The sequence below is a fragment of the Suncus etruscus genome, chromosome 18 (assembly GCF_024139225.1).
Source record: "Suncus etruscus isolate mSunEtr1 chromosome 18, mSunEtr1.pri.cur, whole genome shotgun sequence".
Taxonomy (NCBI): Eukaryota; Metazoa; Chordata; class Mammalia; order Eulipotyphla; family Soricidae; genus Suncus; species Suncus etruscus.
The window spans coordinates 21,406,012-21,433,324 of NC_064865.1; the positions used below are offsets into that span (position 1 = coordinate 21,406,012).

General features: G+C 47.2%; 1 protein-coding gene across 1 annotated transcript in view; it reads right to left on the bottom strand.

Moving 5' to 3' along the window:
• Positions 1-1,047: 1,047 nt before the first annotated feature.
• SCAF8 (SR-related CTD associated factor 8) overlaps positions 1,048-27,313 on the bottom strand; it is a 127,730-nt gene continuing 101,464 nt past the window's right edge. The window contains exon 20 of the mRNA XM_049765322.1: positions 1,048-1,099. The gene's annotated coding sequence lies outside the window, so the exon portion shown is untranslated. The remainder of the gene's footprint in view (positions 1,100-27,313) is intronic.

A 27,313-nucleotide genomic window follows, 5' to 3' on the forward strand; every position in this document is an offset into this window, starting at 1 on the left:
TCAGGTACTCGGTATGCCCTCTGCTGCCACATGAGACCACCTTGGGGGATCGGGAGGTGCCCTGGATCTAGAAGCATGGTCAGGCTTGCAGCAGGAAGAGACAAGCTGAGTGATGAACATGAGACCGGGGCGGGGACCAGGGTGGGAGAGAGAGGCCTGTGTGGCCCCAGATAATGGCTCTTGGAAACTCAGCTCTGAGGGAGACAGCTAAGGGAGAAACGGTTGAGCAAAGAGCACGGAAGTGGACGAGAGAGAGAGAGAGAGAGAGAGAGAGAGAGAGAGAGAGAGAGAGAGAGAGAGAGAGAGAGAGAGAGAGAGAGAATGCAGGGGTGAAAGTGCCTGCCTGGTACTGCATGATCTCTCCTAGCATCAGCAAGAGTGACCCCCATCAGAGCTGGGAAGAGGCCATAAACCCCACACAGAGCCCTGGAGAGCCACAGGAGAAGGAATTCTGGAGCAGATGGCAGAGGAAGCTAGGACTCTATTCAAGGTGGAGAGTGCAGGGACCCGGGTGATAGTACAGCAGGCAGAGGGGTTGCCCTGCAAGCAGCCTACCAGGGCTCAATCCCAGGCATGCCAATAGGGGCTCCCATGAACCAACAGGCGCAATCCTTTAGCACAGAGCCAGAAGTAACCACTGAACATTACCAGGTATGGCCCCCAAATAAAAGAGAAAAAAAAAAAAAAGACAATAAATGGCAGGAGGGCAGAAATCAGAGCGGGGCCTGGAGACTTCTTCAGTGAGCAGCTGCAGCTGGGGGCTGAGTTTGTCCCTCTATGAGCCCTGGGGCCATGCAGAAACTGAAGCTGATCAGCTCCTCGGGGTCTGCTTCCCTTTCCACCAAATCTCTGCAGGGGCTATGCTGGGAAGGAGGGGAATTTGGGTGTCATGGAGGCCCTGGCAGAAACCAGCCCTGAGTTTCTCCACATCAGGTACCACATGTTGCCCAGACACCAGCCGAGGTAACTAGGGGTGCCATGCTGGGGGGACTTCCTGGCTGCTGCTTTCACCCAGCTTGTGCAGACCTGGTAGCAGCTTAGCACTTACCTCTCAATGGAAGCAGGTGCCAGATGAAGGAAAGTCTTCACGCTCCATCCTCTCTGGCTCCTTCTGTCCTGGAAGAAAATAGTAAGTGGGTTTATTAAATTACTCTTCAGAGTGCCTAAGTCATACCACATTAATGCACAGTTTGCCTTATGAGATACAGATAACAGACACCATGAGGCTTAGGCTCCCCCAGCAAGAAAGGCTTGGCCCGTGTTTCCTGGGGTGGAGCCAGAGTTCGGCAGGTAGAGTAGAGGTGTTTGCCTTGCTCACAGCTAACTGATTTCGGTCAGGCACTGCACAGCACCCACCATCACCAGCACCACCAGGAGTTATCCAAGAGCGCAGAGGCCTGAGCACATCTGGGCATGCCACACCAAGAAATGAAAGTTCCTGGCATTGGAGAGGACAATCGAGGGGTGCAGAGTATCTCTGTAACCTGGGAAGAACACAATGAAGCCACCAAGCCACCGGTTCTGAAGGCCAAAGAGCGGGCCTTCTGAAGGTTATGACAGAGAACTGTGGAACTCAGGACTTTAGGAGGTGACGTTAACTCAGGAACATGGGGCTTGGAGCTTCAGGAGGTGACCTCAGAATCATGGAACTCGAATTCACTCAAACCCACTTGGCTCACAGAAGTGGCTGGCATCCTAGAAATGGGTCTGCTTGAGAGAAATCTTCACCACCCACTAGTTCCCAGAGGTATCTGAATCACCATGGACCTGCCACTACAATGTCTGTCGTTTTAATATAAATGTCCGTGCATAGTCTTTGGTTTTGGTTTGGGGGCCACACCACACGATGCTCATCTCTCCTGTAGTACCTCCCCTGTACTGTAATCTCCTGTATTACCTCTCCTATACTCTCCTGTACATTTCCTGTACTACCTTACATCTCTCCTTACAACTCCTGTACTACCTCTCCTGTACTGAAATATCTTGTATTATCATTCCTGTACTCTCCTCCTGTTCCATCTCATCCTTCGTGTTCAAAATCAGGCAATCGCCATCTTTCTTGTACTCTCTGGTCTGCACTATCTCTCCTATACTATCTTTCCTTTACTCTCTCTCTAGCCCAAATCAGGTACTCTTAACAGTCTCTGATGAACATTCTAAACTGCAGAGAAAACACTGATGAGGGCCTTGTGCCTGTTTTCTTCCCACCTTCTGGGCTTTGTCTCTACAAAGTACAAAGGCTTCAAGAAGCTCCCTGGACTTAGGAACAGATGAAGAGAAAGCAGAGGCAGCTGTGGAAATCATACTCCATGGCCTTGCACATAGCCCACCCCCATTTGACCCCTTGTACCTACCATGCACAATCCAGAAGTGGGAACAAAACACAGGGAGTAGAATGGTGAAGGACTTCATGAACTGAAAGGTCTCTGCAATACTCCTTATTTTAGCTATTGTGATCTGATGCTAGTACATTATCAACTAAGAAAATGAACAGTATTTGTGAGCCAAGAAAATGACTCAAAGGGAGCCTCAGGTTCAAATCCAGCACTACCTACACCCCCCCAAGTGACTCACTTTCAGCCCTGGAGCACTAGTTGGTATGGCCTCCTAAAAACTAAACAAATGTAAAGGAATGAACCATATCTGCCCACCAGCAAATGAAAGTGCATGTGATGTTTTCTGAGAGGCTGCTTGGCACAGGGCTTTCTTTTGAGACAAAGGACTCAGGTCTAACCCACGATTTCGAGATCAATGTTGGTATGGTAGAGATTTGAATAATTGTTCTTCAGAACAGAAGACATACAAATGGACTTTTCTTCTGTTTTATGGTTCTGGGGCTCAAACTCAGATATCAACATGCAAAGGTTGTACTTGACTATCACTAGCACTAAGCCTGTCACCACCTTGGGAGATGTGAAGAACAAAGTGTTTCTGTGCTTGGCTGGTTTGTAGCCAACATCTGAACATCTCTCTCTCTCTCTCTCTCTCTCTCTCTCTCTCTCTCTCTCTCTCTCTCTCTCTCCTCTCTCTCTCCTCTCTCTCTCTCTCTCTCTCTCTCTCTCTCTCTCTCTCTCTCTCTCTCTCCTGGCTCCCTCCCTTTAATTCGACTTCTCACAGTTAACCTGAAATGGAAAACAATATTCCTCAAAATATAGAAATAGAAATTGAGCTTCCTTATGATCCAGCGATACCACTCTCAGGGTCCAAGGTTGGGGTGCACACACAGATGAGCTTTGTAACTTATTAAGCTGTGCCCCTGATTGTGTGGCCTGACTCAACCAATGGGACTTTAAAAGAAATGTGTCCTCAGTATCATTCATGTGCTGCAATATAAAACTATTAAGACAGCCATCAATCATAAGTTATTTCCAAGCATCACAGACAGAAAGAGTAGAAACCACTGAATCCATGGTTATATTCCTGTATGTTCCTTGCCTACCAGAACATATCGTTGGCTATGCCTAGATCAGCACCACTGGACAAAGTGTTCTAAAGAGATTGTTTTTTGTTTGTTTGTTTGTTTGTTTTTGGTTTTTGGGCCACACCTGGTGATGCTCAGAGGTTATTCCTGGCTATGTGCTCAGAAATTGCTCCTGACTTGGGAGACCACATGCGATCCTGAGGGATCAAACTGCGGTCCGTCCTAGGTCAGCCACTCACAAGGCAAATGCCCTACCACCGCGCCACTGCTCTGGCCCCTCTAAAGAGTTTGATGGCAAATAACCTCTGTGCTGGCAGCAGGAGGCTCTAATAGATTTGCCAGATGTGGTACATCATACAATAGAATACTACTGTAGGCTATCAGGAATGATGTAATCATGCCATTTGCTGCCACATGGATAGAACTGAAAGATATCAAGTTAAATGAAGTACATCAGAAGAAGATGGATAAATACAGGATGATATCACTTACATGTGGTATCTAGAATACCAAGGGAATACCATGGTTTAAATAGGGGTTGTTTAAAACAAGAGTATAGTGAGAAGGAAAGAAATTGAGTGGAGGAAAAGAAAGACAGATGTGAAATAACAGGGGACAGAGCCCAAGGGGGACTCAGGTGCATTGGTGGTGTGAAGGACAGACTAAATAGCCAAACCACGGAGTCAACAACACTGAAATCATGACTTTAATAACCAAACTCAAGGGCCCGGAGAGATAGCACAGCAGCGTTTGCCTTGCAAGCAGCCGATCCAGGACCAATGGTGGTTGGTTCGAATCCTGGTGTCCCATATGGTCCCCTGTAACTGCTAGGAGCTATTTCTGAGCAGATAGCCAGGAGTAATCCCTGAGCACCGCCAGGTGTGACCCAAAAACCAAAAAAAAAAAATCAAACTCAAAAATATGCCCATTAAGATGGCAGGCTAGAGTAGAGATATGAGGCTATGGGGGAGGTACAGGATGGATTCTGGGAACATTTGTGGAGGGAAGTTAACACTAGTGATAAGATGGATGCTGAAACACTGTATGTCTAAAACTCAGCAATGAATAACTGTAAATCATGGTGCTTTAAATAAATTTTAAGAAAAATTGAAAAGAAACTGCAGAACATAATATCTCGAACACACCAGCTCCCTGGTTTTGTTCCTGGTTGGTAAATTTTAATCAAGATCAGAGCAGCTCACAATTTCCTCTCTTGATAGGAGAGAGGTGAGAGAAAACACCCAGGAAAATCCAACTAGACAATAAGCCTATGGGGGAGGGAGCACACAGTTCTCTTTCTCTGCAGTCTACCAGGCTCTGGGCTCCTAGCCAGCTATGCAGACCTGCATGGCTGCCTGCTTTCATGCCCCTCTGGTCTCTCTTTGCTCTTTTTTTTTTTTTTTTCCAATTTGAGGGAGGGGGTAAAAGCGGAAAGAAATATTTCACCCTTCTCTGTTTATTTTCACAGAGGGTTGTTGAGCACAGACATGTAAGGAGCAGGCCAAAGCCACAAGCCTTTGGGCCAGAAAGGTTTCCAATCCCAATAAACACAACCCAAGAGGGTGAAAGATGGTAAGCGATCTGCTTCCTTTCTAACATTCTTTCATATGCATGTTTGGACCTGGAGGGCATTCTTGCACCCAGAAAGCCAGAGTGGAGAAACACAGATCTTTGTGTTCTCCCAGCCCCCTGTGCCAGGTCAGTGAATGAGTAGTCTGCATGGTCCAGAAATCAACAAGGTTCTTTTCTCTCTTCTGTGAGCCCCAGGATCCTGAATCCAGGAAGATGCTCCACGGCCTTCCACATTCTAGTATGGAGAAACAGGGATTTCCCAGGAACCTGAGCCATGGCAGGTGGCCACGAAGAACCACCCAAATCTAATTCTAGCTTGGAGCATTTCAAAGCTACTTCCCCCAGAGCACCTGGACAAAATGTACATGCATTTGAAAACAATATGGTGATCGAAAAGAATAGATGGAACTGGATTTTATTTTTCACCTGCTTCTATAAATTCAGTTCATATATCTGCCTGCCCTTCTTATTTGGCATCTTTATGGGCATCATACCTCAGGAAGACTAGAAAGGAAACTAATGAAAAAATGAGCTTTCCTATGAACCAGAACAATAGTACAGCGAAAGGGCCCTTGCCTTGCATGTGGCCAACCTGAGCTTGATCCCTGCCATCCAACAGGATCCCCAGAGCCTGCCAGGAGTGATTCCTAAATGCAGAGCCTGGAATAAGCTCTGAGCACTGCCAGGTGTTGCCAGACCTTTCCTGAAAAAGAATGAATAGTGTCTGGTGCCCATGAGTTAGTCTCTTTCCTTTTTAGTCTTTGGTATAATTGACCTGAAAGCAAGACTTAGTTTCCTTGAACTCAACAATGGTCATTGATTTTTTTCTCTCTTCCTCTTTCCATTAGTCATGGAAAGTTGGAGCGGAAAGCTAATTCAACAGTAAGCTTAAATCTTTTTCATTTTTCCACCTCCTCAGACCCACGGCAACAGTTAGAAAGTGTACTTAAAAATGGATCTGCCAGGCTCTCCACACTAGCCCATCGCCTCCTCAGAGGCAGGAGGATTTGCACAAGCAAAGGCTGAGCTCATTGCTCTGTCCTGGCACTGTAATAATGGTCCTAGCAAATGGTTACACCAGTTCATGGCCCATGCTGAGTCCAATCTGACAAGAAGTCTGGGCCTTCCACATCAGCCACCAACCATTTGTGTATCTGTTGGGCCCCGCCAAAGTACTGTGGGACTCATCAGTCGAGATATCAGTTGCAAACATTTTGGCAGATTTGGTCGTAAGAGTGATTCTGTGTCTCCCCCACTCTCCCAGCCTTGTACCCCCTCTTTTCTGGTCATCCTTCCCTTTCCAGTGACCCTGTTATGTCGTCTATTCTAATTTCCCACTGTATGCTGGGTTCTGTGAACCAAAGCCTCTTCACTCCATGCCTCATGTGCAACCCCCTGACCATCCAAGGGTTCAACCTCGAAGAAAAAAAAAATCAGTGACCATTGTTGGATTCAAGGAAACTAAGTCTTGTTTTCAGAGCTCCTGAAACTCCAAAGCATAAGATATCACTTTGCTGCCCACTCGGGGTCCAGACCTTGATTCATTGAAGCCAATTCTTTTATTTATTTATTTATTTATTTATTTATTTATTTATTTATTTATTTATTTATTTATGGTTTTTAGGCCACACCCGGTGATGCTCAGGGGTTACTCCTGGCTATGCGCTCAGAATTTGCTCCTGGATTGGGGGACCATATAGGATGTAGGGAAATCAAACCATAGTTCATCCTAGGCTAGAGTGGGCAAGGCACTGACCTCTTGCGCCACTGCTCTGGCCCCTGAGGCCAATTCTTACACTAGGTTGCCACTTCTGTTGCAATGTCTGTGCCTTCTGCCATAAGTTGTGCAGAGCCTAGGGGAACTGGGCCTTACTGGTAACTTCCCTTACCAGCGGTCTGAGTGCCAAATGAGTGCCTGGCAGTGTGTCAGCCAAATGTACCGACATGCACCCAATATATGCTAAATGTAAGCCAGGCGTGCATCCAGCCTATAACGAATATGTGCCACATATACATCAACTATGAGCCAAATGCACCCAAGGTGTGCCTGACTAAACAAGAGGGTAAGGCCAGTAAGGGAAACCAGTCACCAAGGTGAAGGTGCTGGGCCATGCCCACCTATAACAGCTCCCCACTCTGTGCTGCCCAAGTCCCCACCCTGAGCCTGGCTCCTTCCCAGCCCCTGGGACTTTGGCCTCTGGGTGGCCCAGCACAGTCCATGTCTCAATGCTGCTGCCTCCCAAGGACCAGAGCTGGGCCTGGGGGCACTGGGAATGCTCAAACACCTTTGTCTGAAATTCATTCCTTGGACTTGCTGACAGCAAAGATCCAGCATCTCTCACTTTTGAGTTTCTTAATTAATATTCAGGTTTCATGCAAGTAGGTTATAGAAGTAGTTAACCTGCCTAGGGTCAATCTTGGTAGGCAACTGGAGTAAAAGAAGAAAAGAGGAATCTATTCATTATGAAGCAAAAGTGAATTCCTTCCATCTTTCCTTCCTTTCTTCCTTCCTCCCTCCTCTTTCCTAAATTTGGAGAAACTAAGTGAAATTGTATGACTGGTAGATGGCATTTTTACAGATCGGAACATATTACCAAACAGCCCTTTAAAAATTTCATCCAACCCAAGGAGATTAATTTCGGAGTCATTGATTCCATCTTTAGCCCACAAAAGGGTGAGATGTGGCCACGTCTTCCAGAAATCAGTCATTGATGGCTCTGTAGCCAGTCACTTCCAGCCATACCAACAATCAGGCACTCAGCATGCAAGCACTGAGATTTTAATAATAATAATAAGAAGAAAAGAATATGAATGAATCTCTTTATTTAAGGGGGGGGGGTGGGTTTAAGCCACTCCCAGCAGTGCTCAGGGCCAAATTCTGGCTCTGTGCTCAAGCTCAATCCTGGCAGAGGTTAGGGATCAAACTGCAAGGCTGGGGATGACCTGGGGTTGACGGCTTGCAAGGCAAGCACTTTAACCCCATACTCGCACTCTAGCCCCTCTTTTCCTACATGCAAGCACTGCACAAACATATGAGAGCATTAGATTAAGACGTGAGTGCATGTGCAGCTGAAAGGGTAAGTTCTGGGACTGGAGTGATAGTAGATCAAGTAGGGAATGTGTCTGCCTTGTATATGGCTGATCCAGGTTTAATTCCTGGCTTCCCATACAGCCTCCCCTCTAAGCACTGTCAGGAGTAATTGCTGAGTGCCAGGCATGAGCAACCGGATGGGTGATGAAAACAACACCCCCCCCAAAAAAAAAATTCCTCTTATGGGCATCACAACCAGATGCACGTACGTGTGTGTGTGTGTGTGTGTGAGAGAGAGAGAGAGAGAGAGAGAGAGAGAGAGAGAGAGAGAGAGAGAGAGAGAGAGAGAGAGAGAGAGAGAGAGAGAGAGAGAGAGAGAGAGAGAGAGAGAGAGAGAGAGAGAGAGAGGAGGGAGAGAGAGGAAATCCTAGATCATGGCAACAACAACAAAAGGAAGGAAGGGAGGCTCTTAGCTCAAGATTCTCCTTTCCCCCACATCTCCATCCACAACTGTTACAACAAAGCCTTGGAAAAATGTATTAGTCCACCACCATACTGACATTCTCAAGACAAAATAGTGTCCCAACATCCAAAGAATAGAAACCTGGACTTGAGCGAGAATGTCTGCAGAGGAGTGTCTGCATCCTAGAAGTGTCCACACGTTCGTTCAGAGATGCAAAGAGAGGAGGGGAACCTGTGAACTTCAGTCCAGACCTAGGGAGAGTCAAGATGAGCTGTAGAACAGAGAGATATCATTGCTCCCTGCATAAAGGTGGGGGAATGGTGGTTTCCCTGACCTTGTGGTCCCCCAGCTCCTGTCCCTAGCTTTGTGTTCTAGAGCCTTCGGATCAAGACCACTCTGGGACAGTCTGGGGTGCATCTCAGCAACACAGACGAGAAAGCAGAAATTAGATGGAGTTTTACCCCCTTAACACCCAGACAGTACTAGAGACTCTGGTTAATCGGGAAGAGAATCCAGGTATGGCACATTCCAGAAAGGAGTTCCAGCTCTGCAGACTGGCCATTAAGCTTCAAGCTTCTCTCCCAGGAAGGAAACAACATCAATGCTACTGAATTCTCAGGGGTTACTCCTGGCTTTGTGCTCAGAAATTGCTCCTGGCTTGGGGGACTACATGGGACATTGGGAGATCAAACCTCGGTCCGTCCTTAGCACTTGTGCCACCGCTCCAGCCCCTTCTGAAATATTTGGATTTGGGCTTTGATTTGGTTCTGGTCAAACCCAGAACCACCAGCAGTGCACCAAGTTTACACTGTACTCAGGAACCACCTTTAGCTTTGTGCTCAGGGATCACTCCTGAAAGTGCTCAGAATTTGAGCTGGGATCAACTATGGGCAAGGCAAGTGCCCTCCAACCTAATCCCTTGTTCTGCATCCTTGGAGTAGAACACATATCAGAGAAACATGGCACAGGGTGAATGAGGCCTATGAAGAGAACAGGGACGCTGACAGTGGATAATGTTGGCCCAGGGAGCCCCTTGGGCTCAGGGCCCCTCAATGAGAATGTGAGCTCCAGGAGGTGCAAACATCAGCAGAAGTTTCCACTTCAAAAGAAGCATAATCACAGTGTCTCCCCACTCTCTCCCAGCAGATAAACAACTGGGCCCCTGGGGGAGGGGGAGATGAATCATGTCCTGTCTGTGGCCCCAGGGGTCCTGGGAACCACACCTCACTGGCCACTTCTCCCCAGGAGCTCACCACCCTCGCCAGGGCCGGCCTGAAAGGGGCTGTTGCTTCCCCTCATCCTGTTTCATTCCAGTGCGCCTTTCCAGCTCTCAGTCTGCCTGTAATTGGAGTCAGACCTCCGTGACTGACTGCTATGAGAGGTTTGGCCAAGTGTGGACGATTTACTAGCTGCAGGATTTGGCAGGTCTAGGGGCTCCATTAAGAGGGGCGTGTCGGGCTGATTTTGGAGAAGGACCTATGTGCTTTGGAACTGTTCTGTTTGTCTGCTTCCCCAAAGCCAGTGCATCAGTGCATGAGGGTTAACCCTTCCTCACCCCTAATCCACACACACACACACACACACACACACACACACACACACACACACAAATGTTCCCCCTGGTGCTGGCATTTCAACAAGGAGGTGTTTTCTGGGCTTTCACAAAGGCTAAGATGACAGTGTCCAAGTCTCCAGGATTTGGGGGACCAAGAACAGATTAAAGACAGAAGGTGCCTTCACTTCTATCTAAACCCTCAAGGAGCTTCTGGAAGCTTGAGGGGTAATCTTGAGACAGAAAGGGGAAGTCACATGATTCAGCCAAAATTCCAAATATGCGCCTTGGGTCCCTTGAGTGAGCAAATAGGAGAGCAGATGCCAGAAGAAGAAGGCCTAGTCGTGGAAACACAGCCTAGGGCTGGGTCCTTCTAGGCATTGGGACATGGGGCGGGCAACCCCATCTTTCCATCTACCCCATGTTCCAACACACACACACACACACACACACACACACACACACACCCCATGCAAACACGGAGGCATTTGTAGCAGGAAGAATTTGGATGTGGAGGGCACGCTGGCCTCTCAGGGGTCTCCACTCAGCCTCTGTGTAATTTGTAGCTCAATTTCTGCCACGTTGCCATTTGACTTGGAAATATTCTTCCGCCGCCATTTCAAATGAAGTTGAAGTCACTCATGATGGGACACATGAAGACACACATGCTTCTCCTTTGTGTCTCTAACATCCCTTTGGAAGTACTTGGGGGAGACAGACCCCGAAAAGAATAGTCGCCAGCAACTCAAGAGTCAGGAGGGTCCAAGCAGGAAACACTCCCCTCCATGGCTCACGGACATCAGTTAAAGTTTTCTCTAAAGTTTTACTCCACTCTGCAAGCCCGTGTTCTCTCTCTTCACCTCATTTGCTGGTTTCCTTGTTTGCATAATTCCACTTTGGTGAAGCCCATGTTCTCTCATATATGGCCTATCTCTCTCCTCTTACAGCTTTCTAAAAAAAATTTATTAAATGATAAATTATCTTGTGAGGCCGGAGAGATAACATGGAGGTGGGGTGTTTGCCTTGCATGCAGGAAGATTGTCCGAATCTTGGCATCCCATATGGTCCCCCGAGCCTGTCAGGAGCAATACAGAGCATAGAACCAAGAGTAACTCCTGAGCACTGCTGGAAGGTGTGTGTGTGTGTGTGTGTGTGTGTGTGTGTGTGGGAGAGAGAGAGAGAGAGAGAGAGAGAGAGAGAGAGAGAGAGAGAGAGAGAGAGAGAGAGAGAGAGAGAGAGAGGGCTGGGATGATAGTTCAGGAGGAAGGGCACTTGCCTTGCACGCAGCTAACTGGGTTTGACCCTGACATCCCATATGGACCCCTGAACTACCAGGAGTGATCCTTGTGCAGAGCTAGGAGTAAGCCCTGAGCACTGCCAGGTGTGGCTCCAAAACAATATCAACAACAGCAACAAAAGGACTTCCTTCTGGAGCCCCTCCCCTGCTCTCCCAAATGTCAGGGGACAGCTAAAGTAACCAAGCCCCTCCCACCCGTGAGGAGAATGCTGAGTCAGATTCCCAGCTCTGCCTCCAGCTCTGTCCCAATGTCACAGGTGGGCCATTCCCAATGCCAGGGCTGCAGGGCTGCTGCTGTGGGCATGTGTGAACAACACAGACACGACAACATGGTTGGCACAATTGTGACCAAAGTTGCAGAAAAACAAAGACAGATTCTCCCAAAACTGGAGCCAGCTGCCCAGATGGGAAAGGAAAGCAGAAGGATGTGGTACTTAGCCAGCAAGCATCTTCCAGTCAGAGCCTAAGAAGGGAAGCTTTATGGTTGATGTGGCTGTGGCCTGAATTCGAATCCCCAGCCCCACATAGGATCCCCTGAGCATTCTCAGATGTGACACAAAGGAAAAGTCTTGCATGCCTTCATCAGATAGGGTTCTCAAACTCAACTCAACGTTGACCTCACTGGGAGAGAGGATATTGAAGAACAGATGGTCACGTAAGCTTAAGGAGAAACCAAAGATCCACGGCCAGGAGGGAGAAGGTGACCCCAGGCAAGACACAAGGAACTGAGTGTCAGGAGAGACCCAAGGTCACAAAATGAATGGGACCCTGGGTGCTTCTCCATGACAATGCCACAATTTCTAACTCTTTAACCACCCTGCAAGAGAAAGCTTTTCCCCTGCTGAAAACATAGGATAAAGGGTAAGGCACTTGCCTGGCATGTAAGTTTGAATCCTTGCAATGCATCTGATCCCCAGAGGACCACCAGATGTGGCTCCTGAGCACTGCTGGGTGTGTTCCCAGAAAAAGAAAACGAGAACAAAGGGGTTGGCTAGGGAGGACATGAGTAAAGCACGTTCCTTGCATGCAGCTGACCCAGGTTTGATCCCTGGAACTATAAATGGTTCCCCGGAGTTCCAACAGGAATGATCCCTGAGCACAGAGCCAGGAGGAAGCCCTGAGCACTGCTGAGTGTGGCCCCAAACTAAAGACCAAAAACAACAAAAGCTTTCTCCTATTCCCCCTTTCTTCATGTTTTTAAGGAATCAACTACTCCAAATGCTTCCCTCTTTCTCTCTTTCTCCCTTTTTTCCGTCTAGGGAGGTGAGATTGTGTCACTTAGAAGAGAAGTGATGATTTAGTGATGTCCATGATTTAAAGAGTTAATTTTGAACTGATGGGGGGGGGGACTTCCCCCCTTCTTTATCAGAGCAGCAATAAAATTTGGGGGAAGTGGCATGGGAGATAGAATTTGGGAGGGAAAAGCTCTTCTTTCATTCTATTTCTTTCACTCAAACCAATATGAGAAAAAGCCTTGCTTCTGGGGACGGACCCCTGGGACCAAAGAGGACTTTGGAAGCTGCACAAAGGCTCTCTCTGGCTTTAGGTCGAATTACGGAGCTATCTGAGGAAGCCAGATGAGAAAAACAATGGATGCAAATGTCTGTACAGGAGAAACAAATAGTGCCCTTATCACCACCTTGATTCTGAAAATAAAAGCTTGAGCTCGGGAACCTGGCAGCACCCAGCAAGGAAGGGGGGTCGAGTCTCCAGTCTGTGTCCAGAGTCTTCTCTCTGGTCCAGGGATCAGTCCCAGAGTTTTGTCTGGCTGCTCTGGGCTTGATTTCTTAACCCTATAGGATGCTACTGGTCCACAGAGGAAATAATCCCAGTGAAAACCAGCTCCTCTCTGAGTCAACCCATTTTAGTCATTCCATCTTCTCCTTGCTCCTCCAGAATACTTTGAGCTTGGCTATTTCCTTCGAACAGCCAAAGATCCCATTTCTGAGATTTGGCATCCCTTCTTATGCTGGCCTTGTCCCAATATCTAAGAATGGGGCCATGTTGGCAGAGAGTGGATCCATCTTTGATCTCCTTTCAAATTAGGTGGGAAAGCTCATGCTGAACTCAGAAAACATGAATGTAGAAATAGGAATGACAGGAGCCGGAGTGATGGCACAGTGGGGAGGACTTTGCCTTGCCCATATGATCCACTAAGCTCACCAGGAGTGAATCCTGAGCATAGAGCCAGGAGTAATCCCTGAGCGCCACCAAGTGTGGCCCAAAAAGCAAAAAGAAAGAAAGGTGGGAAGGAAGAAAGAAAAAGAAAGAGAAAGAAGAAAGAAAGGAAGGAAAGAAAGAAAGAAAGAAAGAAAGAAAGAAAGAAAGAAAGAAAGAAAGAAAGAAAGAAAGAAAGAAAGAAAGAAAGAAAGAAAGAAAGAAAGAAAGAAAGAAAGACAGACAGACAGACAGACAGACCAGGGAGATAGCTCAACAGGCTGGAAGTAAGTTTCTCATGGTGGCATTTCCACATCACATTGTCCCCCATCACCACAATCAGTGACCCCAACCAACAGAAACCACCAAGTACCTGGGACCCAAACATCAAAAAAAGGATCACTTTGAGGTTCAAATGAGCTAGTGGCTCATTTGAACACAAAACCATGAAGATATTTTGCTAACTGAATTATCTAAATACCGTGACCACAATGTTCAAATTCTGTTTGTTCTATAGATGGGAAAGCTGCACTCCTGACATGCCCTCCCTCAGCTGGGCTGAGAGTTGGAGAGTGGCCAGGAAGAGGCTGGATATGGACCAGAGGGAGGGGCCTCTTTATGGGGCAGAGCTCAGGTCAGGTAGAACGGATCCCCCCGAGACTGCATCTCATTGCATCACTTGCAGTTAAAACTCTCAGCTCCATCCTATATCCATATATATCCACATCCACATCTCATAAGCCCCTACCACCACCACCACCACTGCTGAGTGCGGAGCCACGAGTAACCCCTGAGCATGCAGTTGCTGGGTGTGGCTCCAAAATAAAATAAACTCCCAGCTCTAGCTCATGGAAAGGAGCCCACAGTCCCAGCCTGGGGCTCCCACAGTTCCAGTCCCTCCTTGCAGAAGTGGCCGTGCCTGATATGGGTACAACCATTCACTCTGTTGGCCAGGAACAGCCTGTCTAGACTAAAGAGCTGAGGGTATGCTTGGGTGCAGGGAGGAAAGTCAAGCTCATTTGCAAAGACCAGGTGCTCCCACTCTTGCAGACCTGTCTCAAGGCCTCTGTTGGGGAGGTGGAGAGGCAGGTGGCTCAGAGGGCAGCCCGGGTGTCAGCTAGGGAGGAACAGCCCAGCATGTGTGATTGGTGACTCTCGGATCCCTGGCTGAGCAGCATGACTGTAAATTATCTGTTATTCCCTTATGTTCTGGTTTTTTGTTTATTTGTAGAGGACTGAGAGGAGTGGAGAATGAGGACCACACTTGGCAATGCTCAGGGCTTACAACTGATGCTGTGCTTAAGGATCACTCTTGATTAAAAAAAAAAAATAAAGATCACTCCTGATGATACTTGAGGGTTCATACAGGGTGTTGGGGGTCAGCACATAACCCCTCTGCTACTTTGATAATCCCTTCTCTTAAATTTTGTCCATATTGTCTTCCACTATTTATGTTTTGTTTGGGAAGCACACCTGGTGATGCTTAGAGTCTACTCTGGGCTTTGTGCTCAGGCTCATTTCCAGTGGTGCTTAGAAGACTAAGCAAGCAGTGCTAAGATGGAACCCAGACCTCCTGCATGCAAAGCACATGCTCTAGCCTGTTGAGTGTTGCGTGCTCTCTCTCTTCTCTCTCTTTCTTGTTCATTTATCAAGTATAAGCAGATCTACAGCTGCCAAGTACCCCCGGAGAGTCCCCTTAGCTTCTAAAGCAATACCATTCACTACTTGCCTGATGAGAATGGCCCCTCCAGCTCTCATGAGTGTCCGCACTCAACCTTTGACCTGCCTGGCTTTGTATTTTAGGCAACCAAACGTCCTTGAATCTTATTCCTACAATTGAGCAGGCACTACCTATAACAGAGGTGCTTAATGAATTTTCATTAATGTTAATTATTAATGTGCTTGGGGTTCAGTCTGCTATTTGATTGATTTCCTTTTTGCCCTGTCTGGGTTTATTTTTTATTTCATGTATTCTCCTTTTCTTACCCTTTCCTTGAAAAAAGCACTTTTAAGATCCAAATTTTAATCTGTGGGTATCAGAAAAATATTACATTAGGTAGGGCATTTGCCTTACATGAGACTGACCTAGGTTTGATCCTTGGCATCCCATCTCCAACACAGCCAGGAATGATTCCTGAGTGCAAAGCCAGGAGTAACCCCTGAGCACAGCAAGGCATGGCCCCCAACCAATCCAAAGAAATACATTTTTTTCTCGTGTCCATCTGTCTTTTGAGTGGGTTGTCTGCATTTTCCTGAGAAGTGCAGTGCTAACATGACACTTGATTAAAAATCCATGACCCTCCATTTCTGGAAACAGCAACCATTCATCCGTCTAGGTCAGGGGAAGAAAAGAAATTCTGGCCCCACTGTCCCATCCTGTGCCCAAATTCTTGACAATAGGGAAAGACGACTCTCCCTGTTTCCTTAGGATCCCACCTGACTCCAGATGCTACAAGTTATGTGAGTTTTTCTGATGTTGGAGCCATTTACATGGATCCTGAATTCCTGATCTTCACAGACTCCATCCTATGAATTCAGATTCCTTTACTTCTATCTTATTTCCTCAGGCTTCGTCTATGAACTCAACAAGATCATTTTGTTGAGGTAGAGGAGCCTCCGAAAACCAGCCTCAATGTTTAAGTTGACTCCTGATTTCAGGACTGAGCTCAGGCTTGCATGGAGCGCCCTCTTGAGGCAGCTTTCTTTAAAATACATATCTTTAAGCACCTTGATTAAACATGATTGTAGTTGGGTTTCAGTCATAAAAAGTGCACCCCCCTTCACCAGTGCAACATTCCCACCACCAATGCCCTCCATCTCCCTCCTCCCCGACCCCTTGCCTGCATTCAAGACAGACATTCTATTTCTCTCACTCACTACCATTCCAAATTGGTCTTAGCAGCAACTTAATCCACAGGATAGATCTGCTGGCTATACTATGGATATGAAGACTTTCACAGACAGGATCATACATAACTCTTAAATAACCCACTGGAGGGGCTGGAGAGGTAGTATAGGGGGGAGAGTGTTTGCCTTGCACGCAGCCAACCTAGGCTTCCCCAGCATCCCATATGGTCCAGTATCGCCCAGTGATCCCTGAACACAAAGGCAGGAGTAAGTCCTGGGCATGGCCCAAAACAAAACAAAACCAAAAAAAATTTGGAGAATAAAAATAAATCTAGTGTCTCCAATTTAGCCCATACATAGCAAATAATAAAAATCTGGAGGGACAGGCAGAAGCAGAAATTAATGTGATTCCTGAGAGCGGGATTATTCTTCATTTCAGAGGGTTTATCTTGAAGATAAGAAAGCTCCTTCTGGAGTAGTTGGGATGAGTGTAGCTTTGAAAAGGACACTCAGCAGACAAGAGAGAGAGAGGTCTAGGGCCTAAGGAGGTAGAGTAGTAAGTATGGCACTTGCCTTGCATGCAGATAATTGGGGTTTGAGCCCCAGGAATGTATATGATATTCTGCATCCTATCAGGAGTGCTCCCTAAGCACAGAGCCCAGAGTCAGCCCTGAGCATTGCTGGGTGTGGGCCTCCCTCTCCCCAAACCAGAGAAGAGACTTCTGCATTGGAGGTTCCTGGACCTGGACATCATGCCACGATTTGAGCAATGCTTCAAATTTCCCCTAAATCATCCTTAAGAGGGATAAAGGGGCTGGAGCGATAGCCCAGCAGGTCCCTTGTATGGGACCAGCCCAGGTTTGATCTCCAGCATCCCATGTGGTCCCCTGAGCCTGCCAGGAGTAATTTCTGAGAGCAGAGCCAGGAGGAACCTTTGAGCACCACTGGTATGGCCCCCAAACAAAGAATAAAATGGGGGTGAAAGGAGATCACACTTAGAGGGTGTGAAGAGGTTCTAGCAAAACACTGCATGAGGGGCCGGAGATATAGCATGGAGGTAGGGTGTTTGCCTTGCATGCAGAACGGTGGTTCGAATCCCGGCATCCCATATGGTCCCCCGAGCCTGCCAGGAGCGATTTCTGAGCATAGACCCAGGAGTAACTCCTGAGCACTGCCTGGTGTGACCACCCCCCCCCCAAAAAAAAAGAGTAAACACTGCATGAGCCCCAGTCCCAAGACCTGAGTATGGGATGCTCACGGCACCTCTCAACCTGTGTGTTGGATTCTCAAGAGTAAAGCTGATCTGGCACCCCAGTCACACACGAAATACTACACACAAACAGCAAGAGCTGTGGATGAGACTGACAGGACACACACACCCCCCAACTCAAACAATGCCCCCATGACCTCGATACTAAGTGCCACACATGAACTGTAAAGGACCATTGTGTGTGTCCAGGGACCTGGGTGACTTGCTTCATGGACAGCAGAACGTGAGCCCCTGGGATTTCTAGGCGGAGCATATATGACCCCCAGGGGCCTGCCTCACAGGATGTTTTCAAGTGACAAAGGAAATTGAGAATGTGGACTAGACTCAGACACTGGGTGGATGGGGTGGTGAAGGTGACAGTGATGATGGTCATTATGGTGGAGATGGTGATAATGAGATGGCTGTGGTGGTGAGTGACAGTGGCAGTAATGTGACAGTGATAATGAGGTGATGACAAGAGTAACAATGAGGACAGTGATGATGATGAATGATGATAAAGTTGGTGACAGGACTGTGATGATGGTGGTGACAGTGAATATGGTGGCGATACAGCAAAAAGAACTCAAATAAGTATAGGAGGAGAAAAAATAAACGTAAATCCATTGGTTTTTGTTTGTTTGTTTTTTGGGTCACACCTGGCAGTGCTCAGGGGTTACTCCTGGCTCTACACTCAGAAATCACTCCTGGCAGGCTCGGGGGACCATATGAGATGTTGGGATTCGAACCACAGTCCTTCTGCATGCAAGGCAATCACCCTATCTCCATACCCAATATACCTCCAGCCCCAATATAGACATTTTTTGGTTGTTTTTTTTTTTGGTTTTGGGGTCACAGCCGGCAGCACTCAAGAGTCACTCCTGGCTCCACGCTCAGAAATCGCTCCTGGCAGGCTCGGGGACCATATGGGATGCCGGGATTCGAACCACCGACCTTCTGCATGCAAGGCAAACGCCTTACCTCCATGCTATCTCTCCGGCCCAATATAGAAATTTCTTACAAAAATAAGGCTTGAGCTTCCTCACAAGCCAAAAATCACACTTCTCACATCTGTCTTCTCTGTGTACAGAAATCACCTTCCCAGTGGGCTCTGATTTGTGTTTATTTCTTCTGTTCTTCATTTGATCGCTTTTTGTTTGGGGGCCCACACCCAGCAGTGCTCAGGGCTTACTCCTGGCTCTGCAGACAGAAATTATCTCTGGTGGTGCCAGGGGACCATCGGGGATGCCCGGGATTGAACACAGGTTGGAAATATGTAAGGCAAGTGCCCTTCCCTCTGTGCTATTGCACCTGCTCCAATTTTTTTTTTTTTAGTGAACCTTGTTAAATAAATGCAAAACAGTGAAGACTGGAAGAGTATATGAGAAACTTACTAAATTAAAAAATAAGATCAGGAGGGTGGTCTGATGAGATAGTACAGGGGCTATCTGCCTTATACTTAGCCAACTGGTGTTCAATCCCAGCACTACGTAAAGTGCTCTGAACCCCACCAGCAGAAACCCCTAAGCACCCTAAGCACTGTGGGTGCACTCCCAGTCAACAAAATAAACAGAAAATACAATTTGGGGACCAGAGAGATAGTAGTACAGGGCTAAATGTTAGACACACATCATATGGTCCACTGAACCACCAGAGGTCAATCCTGAGCACAGTTAGTACTTGCCTCTGAGCACCACAGGGTATGGCTTGACAGAAGCCACCCCCCCCCCCAAAAAAAACAACCAACCACACAAGTAAATGTGGGGCCAGATAATACAGAGGTTAATGTATTTGCCTTGTACACAGCTGATCCAAGTTCTATCTCCTCTCCCCAGGCTCTGCCTAAAAGTAATCCCTGAGCACAGAGCCAAAAGTAAACCCTGAGCACTGCAGGTGGTCCTCAAACTATGGCCCGTGGGCCACATATTGTATTTGTATTTGTTTTGTTTCTTCATTGCAAATAAGATATATGCAGTGTGCATAAGAATTTGTTCATAAGTTTTGTTTTTACTATAGTCAGACCCTCCAATGGTCTGAGGGACAGTGAACTGGCACCCTGTTTAAAAAGTTTGAGGACACCTGCTCCAAATAAATCCTTTTTTAAAAAATAAAATCAGTGGCTGGAGAGATAGCACAGCGGTAGGAGTTTGCCTTGCAAGCAGCCGATCCAAGACCAATGGTGATTCGAATCCCGGCATCTCATATGGTCCCCTGAGCCTGCCAGGGGTGATTTCTAAGCACAGAGCAGGAGTAACCTCTGAGCGTCACCAGGTGTGACTCAAGACAGAAAATAAATAAATAAATAAATAAATAAATAAATAGCCCAAGTGATAATACAGCAGCCAACTTTGGTTTGATCCCTATCACCATATATGGTCCTATATGCATATAAGCACTAACAGGAGTGATCCCTGAACACAGAGTCAGGGGTAAGCCCTGAGCATCACTGAGTGTACACTGCACAAAAGAAACAAAAACAGACAAAATAAGAGTCAGTGGTCAGGCTGGAATTGCCCTGGCTGTAAGAGGAAACAGGCTGAATAGGAGTGCTCACAGGCCCACCCTCTTACCCCCATCACCAGCTCTAAAGACAGCCTGGACCCAGCCCCCTGTGTGGTCAGCACTGACAGCTCCTAAGGACAGGCTGACTTCCCAAAGGCAACACTCACTCCGTAGCTTCCCAGGATGGGTCTGCCTCAGATCTGTGGGGGGGGGGGGGGCGGGGGAGAGAGAGAGAGAGAGAGAGAGAGAGAGAGAGAGAGAGAGAGAGAGAGAGAGAGAGAGAGAGAGAGAGAGAGTGTGTGTGTACAATTAGGGCTCTCAGTCCACAGGCTGTGAGACCTCTGACCCTATGATTTTGTCTCATATCTTGTTTTATTTTGAGAAGGGCAACACCGGCGCCAATCAGGGGTCACTCTTTGCTCTGCGCTCAGAAATCACTCCTGGCAGGCACGGGGGACCATATGGGATGCTGGGGATCGAGCCCGAGTACATCCTGTGTCAGCTGCGTGCAAGACAAATATGCCCTTCTGCTGTGCTCTCTTTTAATCTTCGAGGTGTCTCTGCTTCAGGAACCTGGGGCTGGCCCCTGCCCAAACCTAGCGGCAAAAGCGAAAGAGCTGTGGAGACACACAGTGAATCAGTGTTACTTCTGACAGGCAGTGGGCGGAACAGAGCAGCATGGAGCCTCCCTTTGTGCTGGTTCTGTGGTGCGGTTTCCAGCCCAAGTGCTGGTGTTTGGAGACAACAGTGCGACATTCGACAAATAAAAGCTGCACTGCTGCTGAGTCAGATGGACTTTCTAGGAACCTGCTCCCCTAGCTCTGATGGCAGAAGCCCAGCTGGTTTCTGCTTCTCGGGGTCTCCAGGATACTCCCTGCACTCTTCTCTTTGAAGTCTCTCTGGGACTGGCTGGCATGCTCAGGTTTGGTGTCTTGTAATACGAAGCATGTGTGTGATTCTGCATCTATGCAGGCAGTGTGTCTCCGGACAGGGAGCTTGCAGTCCAAATAATTCCCTTTCCCATCAGCAATGAAAGGACAGGACTGGAGGATTGGAGGCATAGGAAAGGTGAGGAGGTGTGAAGAAGGGAGAGGATGGGTAAAGAGTGAGGAGGCATGAAGGGGGGATGAGGAGGTTTGGGGAGAGAGAGGGAAGGAGGTAAGAGAAGGGGAGTTAAGGGGTGGAGGGGTGAGGAGAAATGAGGAGAGGTGGCTCTGCCAGTTGTTTGCTGTAGTATGTCTTTTTGTTTACTTGCCACTGTGGCACGATTTTGTATAAAATTAGTTCCTGCCTCCATTCTTCCAGAAAGCCTTTTAAGTAGATGAAGATAAGAGCTTGCAGAGGAAGACTGACAGTAGAGTAGGTAAGGTTTGCTGTGCAGGTAGCTGGCCCTGGGTTTGACCCTGGCATGAAGACAAAAACGCCCTACCACCATGCTATCTCTCCAGCCCCATCATATGTGAATCTTAAATCCCGGTGGTGCTCAGGAGTGATCCCTGGGTAGAAAGCAAGGAATATAGACCTGAGCACCATTGGGTATTGCCCTCCCCCCAAATTGCTCCGCCCCCACCACTTTGTAAAGTATTTGCAAAGTGTGTGGAATCCTCGAGGTAAGACTCTCCTTGCCTGGACCCACCAGGCTCAATCCTCAGAGCTACCTGAGGATCCCTCCAGCCCTGCTGGATGGAGCCAGTTAGTTGGAAGCCACATACATAGATGGCGTCTGGCCCCTTCCGAGGGTTTAAGATTTTGTCTTCATGCAGATGATCTTCTTTTCAGAAAAGATGTTTCAGTACTTAAGCTTAAAGGAGACAGGACAGCAAGTAAGGCATCTGCCTAGCACATGGTTGACCCAGGTTCAATCCCCAGAATCCCATAGCACTGCTATAAGTGATTCTTGAGCACAGAGCCAGAGCATGGCTGGGTGGAACTCCAAAACAAAACAAAAATCGACTAAAAAAAATTAGAGCACACAAATTCCTTAGGTAACAAATATCTATGAACATGTTCTTTGTCTACCACCCTCTTTCCTAATCGTTCTATAAAAGCAACTTGACCAGTTTGCCCTCTTGGGGATTGAAACTCATTCCCCATAAACATAAAGTGGGTCCAAAGGAAATTCTTTGACTCCCTCCTAGCACAAAGTTAGAGTCTTTTTCTTTCTGATGTTTTTCTATATGATTCAAAGAAATTCTTTGGAAGAATGTGCATCTCTGAGGAAACAGGAAGTCAGCAGGACATTGGACTCAGATATTAAAAGATAAGGCAAGTGTACAGGGAATACCATGACCTGCTCCCCACCTGAGCCAAGGCCCTGCCTTAATGCTTCAGGAGTCCCTCAAGAGAGCCCAGCATGAACCTTGCCTGGGGTTCGACGAGCCCAGAGTGGTCAGGAAGATACCTGTTAATAAGTGTGAGCAGCAGTAGGGAATTGGGGGACGGCCCGTTAATGGAGGTATTTCCTCATAAAACATCAGACTTGACTTTTTGTTTCTATTTATTTGGAGGTGGCACTACCTGTGCTGGGGATCATCTGTGGGTACTTTCCCAATCTCTCTTATTTTCCTAGGGGGTAGGTAGGGATGGATGAAAGATTACCCCCTACCATTTTTAGACTATTCAAGAGGAAAATTTGGTATCATTCCCAGATCAAATCAATCAATCCGTCTGTCTTTCTTCCTTCCTTCCTTCCGTCTATCCTTTTCTCCCTCCCTCTTTTCCTTTCTTCCCTCCCATCATCCTTCTTTCTCTCCCCTTTCCCTTCATCCCTCCCTTACTTTTTTTTTCTCTTTTTTCTTTTTGAGTCACACACCTAGCACTGTTCAGAAGTTACTCCTCACTCTTCACTTAAGAATTATTCATAGCAGTGCTTGTGAGCCTATGGGGTGTGACAGGGATCGAACCCAAGCCAATTGTATGCCTAGTTACTGTATTATCTCTCTAGCCTTATTTTGCCCGCCCTCCCTCCCTCCCTCCCTCCCTCCCTCCCTCTCTCCCTCCCTCCCTCCCTCCCTCCTTCCTTCCTTCCTTCCTTCCTTCCCTCCCTCCCTCCCTCCCTCCCTCCCTCCCTCCCTCCCTCCCTCCCTCCCTCCCTATTTTTTGGGTTGACTAGATGGGGTGCCAGGGATCAAATCCAGGTAGGGCACATATCTGGACCCACAACTTCCAGTATTCTATGTAGATCAACATGCCTAGATTTCTCTCAACTTGTGTGTTGGTTTATTTTATTTTTTGGTGTTTGCAGGGGTAGTGGTGGTGTGGGTTTTTTGGTTTTTTTTAGGCCACACCCAGTGATGCTCGGGGGTTACTCCTTGCTATGCACTCAGAAATCGTTTCTGGGTTAGGGAACCCTATGGGACACCGAGGATGGAACCGAGGTTCGTCCTGGGTCAGCCATGTGCAATGCAAAAGCCCTACTGCTGGGCTACTGCTTTGGCCCCAAGTGGTGTATTTTTTTTTTTTTTTTAGTGAAAAGAAATTTTATTTGTGACATTTAGGCAAAGATTTTTCATGTAAAAATTTTTCCATGGCACTTTTTTTAGTGGGATGTATTTCTCTTTTTAAAGTTGTTTTTCTGTGGGTCTGAGAGATAGTATGGAGGTAGTGCGTTTGCCTTACATGCAGAAGGATGGTGGTTCGAATCCCGGCATCCCATATGGTCCCCGGAGCCTGCCAGGAGCGATTTCTGAGCATAGAGCCAGGAGTAACCCCTGAGCTGCTGGGTGTGATCCAAAACCCAAAAATAAATAAAGGTTTTTTTACTACCACACTGGCAAACACATAAACCATCAACAGCAGAGATGTGCTAGAATGTCCCATCATTACAGCTGTATTACCCAGGGAATGACAGAGCCAAGAGTTCCCACATTTCTCTCACTGAAGAAAAAATATGCTGCCATCAAAATATCATATTATCAACAACTTCATAGAAACCAGATTATCATGAGAAACACAAGAGGCTCAGGTCTAACCTGCAGTATGTCTCTTCAACATCTTTCAGGAAAGGCGTCGTCCCAATGGCCTGGGCAGCCAAGACTCCCCAGATCTGTCCACCACTAACAGAGGCTGGTTCAAAAACTGGAAACGGACATGACTCCGTGCAAGAGATGATACTGCATGACTACAAACATCTCTCTGTACAGATTAGGGGCAACACAGACAGTTTGGTTCAGAACCAAAAGACCACGGAAGGCACAGTAGGTGCCAAAGCCAAAGAAAACACTAGCCTCCCAACTTCATTTCCATTTTTATTATGAATGTCCAAAGTGACAGCATACTGTGATTAAATTTCAAGAGACCACGAATTACAGCATTCCAAGCACTTTAATTTGTGACAGAGTCCAAAACAAACCCAAACAATGAAAAGAATGATAAAAAAAATATTCTGAGGTGTAAAGAGTGCTCGGTTTTAAAATTTTCTCCTTTCTTTCTTCTTCCTTCCTTCCTTTATTTTTTTCTCCCCACAGGTATTGAGAACACTGATTTCTTCCCTCCCCCCAAAAAAAGACAAATCCCAAAACACTAATCCTGGTCTGGAGATCTAGAATACTTTTAGATTCAGCCTGAATAAGAAGCTAATAAGAAATGTACTTATAAAGTATGTGTGTGATATCATGTACTATGCCTGTTCCTTATCACTTCTTCCCTCTCCCTCACTTTCTCCCTCCTCATCAACCCTGGTGTGGAGAGAAAGATTGGGAAGACTCTACTGGATCCTGCTTTTCTCAATGCTCATGCTGGTTTGAAAGCGTCCCAGGTGATTCCTAACCCAAATGAACCTGAGGCCCCGTGGAGGGAGAGCTGCGGTCTACGGCATGTAGTGTTCAAGGCCAAAACAAACAAACAAAAACCAGTGAAACAAACAAATAAAAAAACACAACTAACCAATCACTTGGATGGACTAAAGCTATGGGTCGAGTTCTGCAGTTCCGACCCCACGGGTCTCTTGGGAGCCCCCTGAAGGGCGGTGCTTGTGCTCAGTCCTTGCCGTCACCTGGCGCTGGGAAGGTGCTATGGACGCAGTCTCTCGCCATTTACATTCCAATCAAGGCTGGTCCCGGTGGAAATGCCTTTCTCTCTTACGGATGCAATAGTGTTCAGCTGAGTGGATCCTCAAAAAGAACAAGTATGAACTAGAAACTCATAGAGTTTGTGTTTAAAATTTATAAAATTAAACCTGCTCCAACAGGTAATACAGGGAGGCATGCTTGCAACCTCTGGATTCAGCCCGAGAAAGGCCCGAGTGCCCAGAGCCTTCTCGCTAGGTAACGCTGGGGTCCTTTTAGCGCTTCCTTAAACAAGGTCCGATGTGATGCACATTTAGAGCTTTGAGGCACGTCTCACTTATTTCTACAAGGCCTGGGACACGGGAAGCTGCCAGGAGTTCATTCATCATCTTGCCTGTTGACAAAAGGAACAATAACTGGTCATCACTGATCAATGGAATAACTCCTCCTAGTGAGTTTTTTGTTCGCTTGTCTTTCCAGCCCCCAAGCTAAGAGATGGGGTCATGCTACACTACACAGCGCATGTTTCAATTTGATGAAGGTTTCTGCTCTAGATTCTGCCTACTTCCGGCAGAATTGGAAGGACCAATGGGAACAGCTCATGGCTTCCCCGAGGCTGGATTGGTTCAGGAGAACCAATCATGGTTCAGTATGCCCAAGGATTCAGGCACAATTCTTTTTTCTTTTTTTTTGGTTTTTGGGCCACACCTGGCGGTGCTCAGGGGTAACTCCTGGCTGTCTGCTCAGAAATAGCTCCTGGCAGTCACGGGGGACCATATGGGACATCGGGATTCGAACCAACCACCTTTGGTCCTGGATCGGCTGCTTGCAAGGCAAACGCCACTGTGCTATCTCTCCGGGCCCTCAGGCACAATTCTTGCAGAGTCCACTGGCTCCTAGTCTTGTTGGACCTGGATTTTTCACTCTATAGGCTCAGTGGTCAGTGCATCAGATCTAAAGGAAGGCCTGGGAATTGAATCCATGCTTCACTCACAGAACACAGATCTCTGGTATTTCTATCATTCATATTTTCTTTTGGTGGGTGGGGGAAAACTGCAGGGAAAGACACATAGCCAGTTGTGCTCAGGGGCTATTTCTGGCTCTGGAATCAGGAGCGATCCCTGGCAGTGTGCAAGTGATCATACCCAGTGGATCCGAGATTGGTGTAATGCAAAATGAGCCTTTAACCTCTAGGCTATCTCTCTACCATCTGTCTGGCCTGACTAATTTTCATTTATCTTTAAAAATATTTTATTTATATAAAGGTTATTTATATAAATATATTTAATTATCTGTATAAACTTTTTTTGTTTTATTTTTGGGCCACACCTGGTGACGCTCAGGGCTTACTCCTGGCTATGTGCCCAGAAATCATTCCTGGCTCGGGGGACCATATGGGGGATTGAACCAAGATCCATCCTGCATTGGCTGCGTGCAAGGCAAATGCCTTACTGCTGCACTATCACTCTGGCCCCTATATAAACATTTTTATTTGTTATAGTAGTTATTTGTTATAGTAGTGCTCCTGGGTCATGAACGGTGGTATAAGTGGAACTCTATGTGGTCCCAGGGACTGAATCAGGCTTAGCTGCATGCACAGCAAGCACCTTTCCCACTGTCTTCTCTCTCTGCACCCTGACCAGCTTATAATGGGGACCAGTGGTTCTGTCCTCAATGCTCCTTGCAGAGCAGCACAGGTATAACCGGTTCCATGGTAATGCTAAATTGATTTGCAAAATAGCTTGCCCCTGTACACCCGCAAGCCCCTAACCCACTGGGGGTGTGTGTGTCTTAAACCAGAAGGTGCTGAGAATAGACTGAGACAGCTCAAGCTGTCTGGAAGCCTCTGAAGGCAATAACAATCCTTTTTTGGGGGGAGGGGTTTGGGCCACACCCAAGGACGCTCAGGAGTTACTCCTGGCTATGTGGTCAGAAATTGCTTCTGGCTTGGGGGACCATATGGACGCCGGGGATCGAACCAGGTCCATCCTGAATTTGGCTGCGTGCAAGGCAAACGCCCTACCACCGTGCTATGGCTCTGGCCCCCGGCACTAACAATCTTAAAGGAAACCATGGCTAAGCGATGTGGGTATAAAAATCTGGAAATAAACATGTCTTGTAAGTGCTTGCAGGAGGGTCTGGCTTTGGGAGCACTTTGGGAGTACCTGCTGATTGAGCAATAATGACATAAAAGCTGAAAATGCATGGATAAGAATAAC